Source organism: Rousettus aegyptiacus, unplaced genomic scaffold (genome assembly GCF_014176215.1).
Source record: "Rousettus aegyptiacus isolate mRouAeg1 unplaced genomic scaffold, mRouAeg1.p scaffold_m13_p_6, whole genome shotgun sequence".
Taxonomy (NCBI): Eukaryota; Metazoa; Chordata; class Mammalia; order Chiroptera; family Pteropodidae; genus Rousettus; species Rousettus aegyptiacus.
The window spans coordinates 73,126,702-73,138,319 of NW_023416309.1; the positions used below are offsets into that span (position 1 = coordinate 73,126,702).

At 39.1% G+C, this 11,618-nt stretch overlaps 1 pseudogene; it reads right to left on the bottom strand.

Moving 5' to 3' along the window:
* Nucleotides 1-1,110: 1,110 nt before the first annotated feature.
* On the bottom strand, nucleotides 1,111-11,123 carry LOC118603923 (annotated as a pseudogene).
* Between the last annotated feature and the right edge of the window lie 495 nt (nucleotides 11,124-11,618).

The window sequence follows — 11,618 nt, forward strand, 5'->3', positions numbered from 1 at the left end:
CCATCAGGTCCTTATGGAATTCTGACATAAATATTTAAAGGTGTAGTTATAGTAGTTACAGTTTCCTGCTTTGGCATCATCCCTCCTTCTGGCACCCACAGTTGCAGCCCTGGTCCTGGGACCACGGCATCAGGTAGAGATAAAGAAAGTAAGGTGATATATAAGTTTGCCAGCATTCTCCCCCATCCTCTTTTCTCCAGATCCCCCCAGAAAAGTGGAGAAACCTACCTGGTGGCAACTCTCCCTTGGCCCTGCTCATAACAAATGTGAGCACACACTTATGAAGGTGTGTAAGCCAGCACTTCATGCCTTTGTCTCCCCATTTTAGACAACAAAGTCTCCATTGTCTGTTCCAATTTCTATCAAGCCATTATTCTGAAGATGAAAATTGTGTTCCTCGGTGTCAAGAAGTGTGACTCGGCAGTACAAATTGGTCTGATGTTTTCCATTTCAATCTTTTCTAGTATTTTTAGCACTTGCATCTACCACCAAGTACCCAAAACCCTGTCCAGTGTCCATTCATTTCAGGGTCCATTTATAACCATCTGTGGTCCCTGTCTCTCTTATTAGCAAAGAAAATAGTTCTTGTTGGCATTTTGTGCCTCAGAGGGTACAAGACGAACATGTCTAGACTCAGCCTATTTCTGCTTTGCTGTGGTACACCCATGTCCACTCATTTTGTGGACCTAGGCAGCTGCCTCAAACAAACACACCAGGATATGTACATACAAATTCCAATCACCTACCAGTCCTGGAAGGGAGCCCTTCTGGTAGGCATTGACACATCTTACTGTAATGCAGGCCTTACATTCTCGGAATGATTTCTATGGAGCCATGCTCCATATGGACATCCCTTCAATAGTCCAGTTTTCCATTACCCTTTTTGTTGTTGTTGATTTTCAAACATAACCTATTTTATTATAAAGGAACATAATTCTCTGAAAATTAATTCAAAATTCTGTTTGTTAGAGTTTTAAATTATTTTTAACAATTGGTCACTAATAGAAAAAAATAAAGGCAATTTTGTTATTATAATTGGAATATAAATCACATTTAAGCACAAATATGAAAACAAAGGACTTATTTTTTATCTTAACCTGTTTTCTTGTTTTAATTGGTTTCTTCCATATTGAAAGTGAATGGTTTGTCATAACCCATTAGATGGCATGGTCTACAGGGTTTGGAAAGAGACCTGGATTAACTAACAATTATTTTGTTTTAGCATAAAATGTGCTAAACATATGTGTGCTGTTTGGAATCTTCATATCACTCTGGTGAAACACCACTCGTTTCTGAAAGCACAACATAAGTAATGGCTTTATAACTGCTGAGGCCTCATGATAACCACCAAATGACATAGCCTTTTGTGACAAAGTGAAGCAGGGCTGGAGCGATCACTGTAAAGATTCCTATGATGCCTTAAAATAAGATTTGCAAAAGAGGACTTCCAAATATGATATTATTTTGTTCAAAAATATGTTGCAGAAATGCAAGTGTTGATCACACATGTAGGATACGAGAAACATTTCACATCAAATACTATTCAGGCCAGATTGCCAGTATAAATCAGCCTTCCGTCTTCTGATATTTCAACATTTGTCTGTATGTAAGCATCGATCACATCTTCCCAAACAGGTGCCTGCCTGCACTCGCACTGGCCGAACGCGGGAGAGGAGGCGCTGTTCCCGCAGTCCTGCCCTCTGGCTGGACTGCCAACAGGCCCTGAGGAACCTCCCTGCGGGAGGTTGCCTGCGAAATGAGAAGAGTGGGAAGAACACCACGGGACTTCCCAGCGCAGAGGCTGCCCTCTTTCCGCTGAGCCACGCTCTAGCCACCTACAGCCGTCCAAACCTAGGAGCACCCTATGCGTGACAGGGAGGGCTGACTGCACTGCGGAAGCAGCCAGGAATCCTGAGGGCCAGCTCCTCACCAGAAGGCCGGGAGGGGGGAGGGGGCGGTTAAGAGCTGCGCCCCTCACACCCACTGGCCCTTCCATTGCATTGCCCGTTTGCATACCTCTATGGCCAGGCCATTAGCCACTACCTGTGAGTTGGTAAAAACTCAAATAACATCAAACAGCATGCAGTTTGGCCTACTGAGCCGAATTGAGTTTGCCTTCTTCAGTCAGAGTGGTAGTCCTCCAAACAGGATGCTGTCTGTTCATCTTGGAACTGCCATCCATAAACCAAGACTCTTTGTTGGTCAATAGAGAGCTGTTGGTAGGGCAACTTCCAAGTGGCCCAAGTGGCCATAGGATCCACCAGCATTGCAGGTGGTTCCAAAGTTGCCCCTGGGAGGAGAGAGACTACTTCCTTGCATCCCCCTCTTGCATGTTCCTGTATAAATCATTTCCATTTTGTAATGGAATCCTTCTGGACACTGCCCTCCCCAGGATTAGAGTGTTTCTCCAACATTAACCAAAAAGACATTATGGATGTTTCGGGTTCAAAATAACTTTATATCCTCAGTCATAGGGGTAGTTTCAATTAATGTCCAATAACAAGCTAGTAATTATCTCTCAAATGAAATATTTTTAGTCCAAAATCCCCATGGTCATTGTTGAGTGTTGCTTTTGCCATAGCCCAAGTTTGCACTGCACAATCTGCCCCCGCCAGCACTCTAGCTTCTAATGGGCATTAATTACAGTAGTAATCTCCTTTTGTCCACCAACTATTCCATATTGTTTCAAATTAACAACCTACGTGGCCTCAGGCAATTTTACTGGTTCCCATTTAGCATGACCAATCAATATTGTCAGAGGGCAGATTTACATGCTTTGTTTTACAATAATAAATAAGGGAAGCAATCTTTCAGACACACTAGCCATCCTGTACAAGTAAAGGAGACAAAATCACTTTACATAAAGTCTGTTCAAACATAACAATATTCATTTCACTTTAATCCCATCCACTGTTGCATTCCCATATGCTTCCAATCTAACTGTAGCCCCCATTATGACTTACGAAAAGGTTTTGGAACCACTGTGTACAGAGCTTCAGTGTCAAGGAGTACCAGGAATGTTTCTTCTCTATCCCTTGAGAAGGGGCCAAGGGACTCAGGGCTTTTCAAAAGTCCTTATTTGACTAGATGTTGGGACAATGGTCTCAGGCTATTTGAAGTACGGTTTCTCATTGCCATCTTTGCCTCCTGGATTTTTAAAATCCTCTGAACTATGTTGACAAAGCAGATTTTTTTTTTAGGGTCCCTCGGTGTTGGTGGACCAGTTGGGGCTCTCATTGGTCCACCCAAATTCCTCATTTTGATCTGCCAAGATTCGCTCTACTTATCCCATTTCTTAATTACCATTTAAAGATTTCTACCTTGCTAGTCCAGTCCCTTAACTCTCTTCTTTCTCTTTCCCTATTCTCTTACAAATCAGTCTAACTTTTGTTGGTATTGGCTCTGAGCCTAGCAACTATAACCGAGACTGGCTGGAATTTAAGCTTGGCGCAGTAAGATCCACCCCAACACTCTTCCTTACTTACATTTTAGCTATTGTGGAAAAGAATAACCAAGAGGTTGTTTCTTGTTATTCTGCATTTTCTTATGCATCCAACAAGCAAGCTGTGGGGAAGTTAGATCCATCATTTCTAAATTCCATTGGTAACCTTTACTTCCAGTAACTGATCATAGTACAGCTGCAGTTTCATACTACGGGTGACTAGGTAGTCACCTAGGAATCAAAAGTTCAACCCCCATTCTTTCATCTTTCTTCTTTCCAAACCACATCTCAGTGAGTCAGGGTCATTCTGAAGAATGCCATTTCTGATGACAACTGTGTAGTAGAGAAAACGGTCCACACCACAGGACTGCTCTCACTAATAAAATTAATTGCAAGTTCAGGGGATTCCCCAGACTATCTTCAGTTTCAATAATTCACTAGTGAAACTCACAGAACTCAACTGAAAGCAGCTAAACTCATTGCTACAGTTCATTACAGGGCAAGAACACACATTAAAATCAACCAAAGGAAAAGATGCACAGGGCAGAGCCCAAGAATGGTCCAAACATAGAGCTTCCATTGTTCTCTCCCTGAAGAGTCACAGACAATGTTAGCTCCTTCCAGCCAAGATATATGACAATATACATGGAGTATTGCCAGCCAGAGAAGCTCACCCAAGCCTCGCTCCCCAGCGTTTTTACTAGTACCCAATCACATATTACCCACATATTAGCCCTTCTGGAGATCAGGCTGATACCTTTAGTCTCCAGTCCCTCCAGAGGCAGAACTGATACCACTACCTCTATCGAAAGGCCCCACCATAAATCACATTGTTAGACCATGCCTTTGCTACATATACAGGCAAAATTTTCTCAAATAGGACAACAACAAAAATGAACTGTAAAAACAACTGGTAAAATCTATTTTATCAAAATAAAAAATCATGCTCCTTGAAAGACACCATTAAGAAAATAAAAAGATAAACCAGGGACAGGAAGAAAATATTTTGAATCTGTATATCTGACAAAAGACTTATATCTAGAATATATAAAGAGCTCTCACAACTTAAAAAGAAGACAAACAATCCAAATAAACAACGGGCAAAAAATTTGAACAGACTCTTCACAAAAAGAGATATGAATGGCCAAAAAGTATATGGAAAAAATGTTCAGCATCATTAGTTACCAGGGTAATAAAAATTAAAACCACTCTCAGATACCACTGCACCCATTAGAATGGCTAAAATTTTAACATTTGACAACACCAAGTGTTGGAGAGGATATGGAACAACTGGAACTCTCATACATTGTTTGCAGAGGGAAAAAAATGGTCCAAAAACACCTTGGCAAGAAATTCGAAAAGTTTGATAGGTTCTTTAAAAGTTAAACATACACCTACCATAACTCCAGCCATTTAACTTCTATGTATTAACCCAAGAGAAGAGAAAATACATGTCCATTAAAAGACTTGAAAGAACATAGTGGCTTTATTTGTAAAAAGAATTTTCATAGCAAAAAAAAAAAATTGTTTATAGCAATTTAATTTGTAATAGCTAAAATTGGAAACAATCCAATGTTCATCAACACATGAATGGATAAACAATCTATGGTATAGCCATACAATGGAGTACTACTTATCAATAAAAAGTAATGAACTATTGATACATGTAACAACATTAATGAATCTCAGAATAATTATGCTGAGTGATAGTGATCACTCACTATCAGTTTTATGAATATGTATAAACTTATCAAATAATACACTTTAATTATATGCAGTTTATTGTCCATCAATTATATCTCGACTAAGATGTTTTAAAACATGAATAAACTATCGATACACATCAACATGAATGAATCTCAAAAACATTATGCTGAGTGAAAAAAGCCAGACACGAAAGACTACATACTGTTGGATTTCATTTATGTAAAACTCTAGGAAAGATCAGTTAGTCTATAAGAACAGAAAACAGAAAGGTTACCTGTAGCTGGGGATGGGGAGGGTGAGGATTGACAGGTGGAACACAAGGGAATTTTTCAGAGTGATGAAAAAGTTCCATATCTTTATGTGGCTGTTGTTACACAAGGGCATAAATTTATCAAAATCTATCAAAACATACACTTAAAATGAATGCATTATTGTAAATTATACACTGATAAAGTTTATTTTTAAAAATTATCTCCAAATATTCTTTCCCAGGTAGCTAGTGGAGGATTTCCTTTGCCAAAACAAGAGATTAAACCAAGAAAGAGTTAGAAGTGAAATTTTAAGGAGCAGGTGATACGGTCCAGAGAGAAGCTAAGAGAATTTCTGCAATGATGGTAAAACGAAGCCCTAAAATAATAAGTGCACAGCAGACCTAGAAAATAAAAAATCTCAGAATAGATGACAGAGGATCCCAGAAGAGAGATTATTGGAAAACAATATATAATCTGCTGTGTTTTATCATGTGTAAAAATTGAGACGTTGTAGGAAGATTAAGGAAAGATTTAATAATAAGCACATAGAAGACTAAGCAAAAGAAAATACAAAGCAATCACTAACTCTTGGAAAATTAAAATGATGAAAAACAAAAGAAATGAGACCATAGAACACTTAAATACTGAATATATTACCGCAATAATAAAAGTAGAAATATATAATATTAACTTGTCTAAAAATTAGATTAAACTAAAAAGAAAAAGAGAGGAAGATCAGTGTGTGTGTGTGTGTGTGTGTGTGTGTATAAAAGAAATAACTCATCACGTGCCATATTAGGAAATCAACAGATAATTTTTAAAAATAATAAAAAATAACATTTGCGTATTATTTCAAATTAAGAAAAAAATTCAGGAAGTAGCAGCCAGAAGACCTCTGTCTAAACAATGGGTCTGGGGCGTAGGAAGGGGTGTGATAGAGCAGTGCTGTTTATAATAAGCCTTTAAATACATTTGATCATTTTAGTTATGTATATGTATCACCTGGTAAATATGAAATTAATTTTTAAAATCTTTGCAGAGAAATATGTTTACTTTGGGCGGAATTCCTGAGACCACAGCATAAAGGTTTGGGAGAGAGGGAAGGCTGTGTGGGAAGCAAAGAACGAAGAGCAAGCGATAGAAGGAAAGTAGAATAGAGGAGTGATGACTAAATGGAGATTACATTTGCCCTGAACAAGGAGTGATGGCAGCCAAGCAAGGGAGCAGTGAAACCTGATCAAGGGGAATGGAGAAGATTTATGGAGGCTGGGACTCAGAAAGACCCTGAAAGAAGACCAAATTTTGCACAGAGCAGAGATTTTCTCACTCTCCAAACTTTCAGTGATTATAAGGAGGGATGACAAGAGGGGAGTGTTGGGAAAAGCCACCAGAGACTCAGGCATGGCCAGGCCAGGTGGATGGCAGCTGAAAGAAAAGACAGACACATCATAAAAAGCAAAGACAAGCTCACAGAAGGAAGAGCAATGTATTTCTTTAAGGGGCAGAGACCTTACCTTCATTCTGCAGGAGCCCCTTGCCAGTACCCAGGGTAATTTATTTATAATGATGGTCCTGCATCATTGGGAAAATTAAAATATGTTCAATAGGCTCTGTTTTTTAAGGAAAGGGTTTTAGGAATATTTCCATTAAAAATGATTTAAATTATCTAAAATGTGTAACCCCTGATGATCTGGAAAGTCTTCTTTCCTCTCCTTCCTTAACAAGTGATCTTGGCCCCTCTCCCCTTTCCATTAGTGAGTGAGCTGTCCCCTCTGCTCCTGTAGCCTCCCCAGGCTTGCCGGGTCTGGAGGAATCAGTCCCATGTCTGGCACCTCGAATGTGTGGCCATTCAGCAATGCCTACCTTCTGGCTCTGCAGGCCAAAGTGACCAAGATGCTGGAGTTATATCCCATATAGAACCTGTAACACAGACAGCTATGAGGTGACTAGTTGTGTGGCTTCTGGGCAGCTGTAATCACAAAAAGGAACCCATTTTACTCCCCTGATGTGTGCTGCCTCTTTCTTCAGTGAGATGACTTATTGATGAAGAGTTATTTCCTCAGAAATGGAATGATCTGGGCTCCAGACCTTAATTTCACACTATAAACTATGGATACTTAGGCAAGTGAATTCTCCACTCTGGACCTGAGTCTCCCCTACCTGTGCAAAAAATAAAAATACAGAACTAGATGATTTTTAAGATTGTGTCCTTCCCTAACATTGCCAAACTCTGCCATTCCAACCATGAATCCCTGAACTTGTCTTTCACCCAAAGGTTGGGCGATAGTTCCATGCTTCTCTCCTCTACTGACCATCTCCCAGTCTTGGGAATCTTCCCCGCACTCCCCCGCATGGGTAATACACTTACAGAATTAAAAGTCACAACAATATAAAAAGGCATCACTGGCAAACCCCGCTTCCACTCTTGCCCTCCATCCTGTAGAGATATCATTTTTACAAATATGTATTCTGATCCTCCTTTCTTTCCTCAGAGACAGCATACACATTATACTGTACATTGCTTTCTTCACTTAGCAATAACCCAGAAACTCTATATCAATACATAAAGATCTTCTTGTTTCTTTCTTATAGCTTATATTGTAAGTTGTCTATTATGTGGACCATTGTATCCAGTGTTTTGCTATGACTGTCTCAATGAAGATCCTGTGCTTATGTCCTTTCGCTTTTATGCGTGGATCAGTATCTTATGCACATAGCCTACATATGTATCTCAGAAGTGGCATTGCTGGGTGAAAGAGAAAATGCAGACAGAGTCTTGTTTCCCTAAAGTCTGACCAACAGAATGCTGTTCACCTTTTGGATATGGAGATTTTTGTGAGGTAGGAAAAAATGGTCTCACTATAGTTTTAGTTTGAATTTCTCTTTTGAGGAAGTTTGAGCTTCTTTTCATGTAAAGACATGATATCTCTTTTTTTGTGAACTATCACTTCATGTCTTTTGATTACTTTTTTAAAATTGGATTTGTGGTCTTTTTCTTCTAAATTTTTAGAAGTTCTTTGTATATTAGAGTTATCCCTTCGTTTGTGATATGAGTTGCAAATATTTACTCTAGCTTCTTATATGTCTTTTGACTTCATGTATAATTTAATTACACTTTTTATTTTGAGGTAAATGTAGATTCACATACAGCAGTAAAAAATAATACAGAGCCATCTTGTGTACCATTTACCCACCTTCCCCAATGGTAACATCTCGAAAAATTATATTGCAATATACTTCTGATCTTTTTCCACACAAAAATGTAAGGTTTTTGTTGTGGTGGTGGACTTTTTGTTTTGTTTTGTTTTGTTTTAAGTTAGTGGAATTTATCAATCTTTTTATGTACAGCTTCTGAATTTTGACTGTTACAAAGCCTCTTGTAATATTTATGTCACCACTAGAGAGAGCAGTTACTTCCATAAATCTCAAACTTTGCAGGGCAAAAAGGTATTCCTAGAGAGAGGCTCTTTTCCTCAGGAGTTGTCTCTGGTCTCAAATCGTGACTTTTGCTCTTCCCTACAGAGCCTGCTTCTCCCAGTCCCAGCCTCTGATTTTGGCCTGGGTAATACAGTTCCTGGCCACGTGCTACTGCGCTCAGCTGGAGACACTGCTGCTGAAGGCTCTTTATGGTGCCTGGAGATCTCACTCATGAGCCCCTCTGCCCTGTGAGTCTCCACAGTCAGGTCAGTAACTGGGCAGGCAGGTATGGGTGGCAGTACCATTTCCAGTGCCCTATCTGTCTGGTGTCCCCTTAGCTTGGGCAAACCTCTCAGTGGTTTATTCTTCAACTCAGGAGACTCTTCCTTTCTGTTGCTCTTCCATCTTTTTTTTTTCCCCACTATAGATTCAAGGGCTTTGAAGTCAAACTCTTCCCCAGGCTGCCATCAATCCCCTGTCATTTCTACTGCTTAAACCACAATTACTGGGCTTCCTACACTTGACCTGCAATTGAATTTTCCTGGGAACTCAGTGACAAGATTGATTCAGCCTAATTGAGTCAAAGATCAATTTTCCATGCCATTCATCTAGTCCCTATTTCTGCCAGGGGCTCTCTGAACTGAGGCTATGTGACTTTCACAGTTTTCATTTAAAAAGTCAAGACCAAACTGACACCTTTTAAGTACCATTTTTTTCAAATGATCCTAGGGAACATTGCCTTTGTTTGCCTTCCCTTGTCTTGGCCAGCTGAGAGTAGAGGAAAATTCTGCTTTTAAAGTTACTTGTGTTCTCATCACATGAATGCTAAAATGCAATTCTAAGAAAAAAAAAAGTCCAGTTTCATTCGAAAGCAGGTTTGGAAATGAGTAAGGAGTCAGCTTTTAGGTGGTTCAGTAAATTAGCAATTTGTTCTTTTGAATTTTCATGATATGACTCAAAAATAATAAAAAGACGAATAACCCAATTTTAAAATAAATAAGATATGTAAATGGCTAATAAGCACACGAAAAGATTCTCAACATTATTAGCCATCAGAGAAATGCAAAATCAAAACCATAATAAGGTATCACACCTACTAGGATGGCTATACTCAAAAAGATAGATAATAACAAGTGTTGGTGAGGTTGTTGAGAAACTGGAGCCCTTACACATTGCTAGTGGGAATGTAAAATTTTGTAGCTGCTTTGAAAACAGTCTGGCAGTTCCTCAAAAGGTTAAACATAGATTTACTATATAATCCAACAATGTCAATCCTAGACATATTCCCAAGTGAAATGAAAACATGTCACACAAAAACTTATACACAAATATCCATAGCAGCATTATTCATAATAGTGAAAATTGGAAATAACATTAATGTCCATTACTGATGAGTGAATAAACAAAATGTGGCATATACATATAATGGAATATTATTCAGCTATAAAAAGAAATGAAGTGCTGATACATGTTACAACATGGATGAACCTTGAAAATATTATGTTAAGTGAAAGCCAATCACAAAGACCATATATTGTATGATTCTATTTATATGAAGTGTCAAGAATAGTCAAATATACAGAGACAGAAAGTATATTAGTGGGTTTTTAGAGACGGAAGGGATGGAGAGTTGGGGATTGTGGGCTAAAAGGTACAGGGTGTCTTTGGGGGTGATAAAAATGTCCCAAAATTGATAGTAGTGGTGTTTGTGCAACTCTGTGAATAGACTACTAAAACCATTGACTTGTATGCTTTAATGGGTAAATTGTATGGCATATGAAATATATTTCAATAAGTCTATTAGAAAAAAATAATTACTACCAGGAGGAAACCTCCTGAGGCAAAGCCTCAATAAATGAATGAATGAATGAATGAATGAATGAATGAATAGGATTGTGTCTTTTTATTTTGGAAACAAATAATCTAGTTGGGTGGAGTGGTGGGGTAGAACTCACCAGAAGGCAAGAAGTTTGTTTTCCATCTTTGTCTAACTTGAACTTGAAGTGGAAATTTAAAAAGTCCCCTTTCTCACCTGTTTTCATCTCAAGTAGTTTTGCATCTTGCATGAGTGCAGTTGATAATCTCCAAAGAAGGTTGCCCTCAGTCCCTTCCCTCTCTATACCTGCAAGTTGCACTTCTCATCAAGAGGTGAGGCCAGTTCTCCTCCCCTTTAATCAGGGCTGACTTTATTGACTTCCTTGACCAAAACAGTGTGGCAGAAGGGATGTGTTGGGACTTCCAAGACTAAGCCACAAGATGCCTCGTAGCTTCTGTACGGGTCTCTTGGACTCACTCACTCCTGCCATGTTCCCTGTCAGAATGCAGTGAAGCCCAACTCTGCTCCCAGCCAACAGCCAGCATCAATAGCCAGTAATGTAAGTGCACCATCTTGGATGTCTAGTTTAGCTGAGGTTTTAGATTTTATCTGGGTGAGAACTGCAAATCCTGGGCAAGAACTGCTCAGGTAAATCCTGTCAAACCACAGCACCACAAATGACAGTAATACTTTTTTTGTGCAAGCCACTAAGTTTTGTGGTGGTTAGTTACATAGCAATATATAACCAAAAACCAAAACAGTGTGTTAGCCTTAGACTAGCCGCCTGTCAACTGCCTGAAATCAAAATCGTGGTTTAGCAAGAAGTCTATAACCAAATCACAATCGTCTAGTGCTGTGTACCAGGCACCAGTGATTTGTTTTATTACCTAAATTTAAAACTCCTTAATATGCCTCCCAGGCAGTTACCTGGTTCAGGATATCACAAAAGGAACTGAGGAGAGGAAAAGAACAATAGAACAATGGA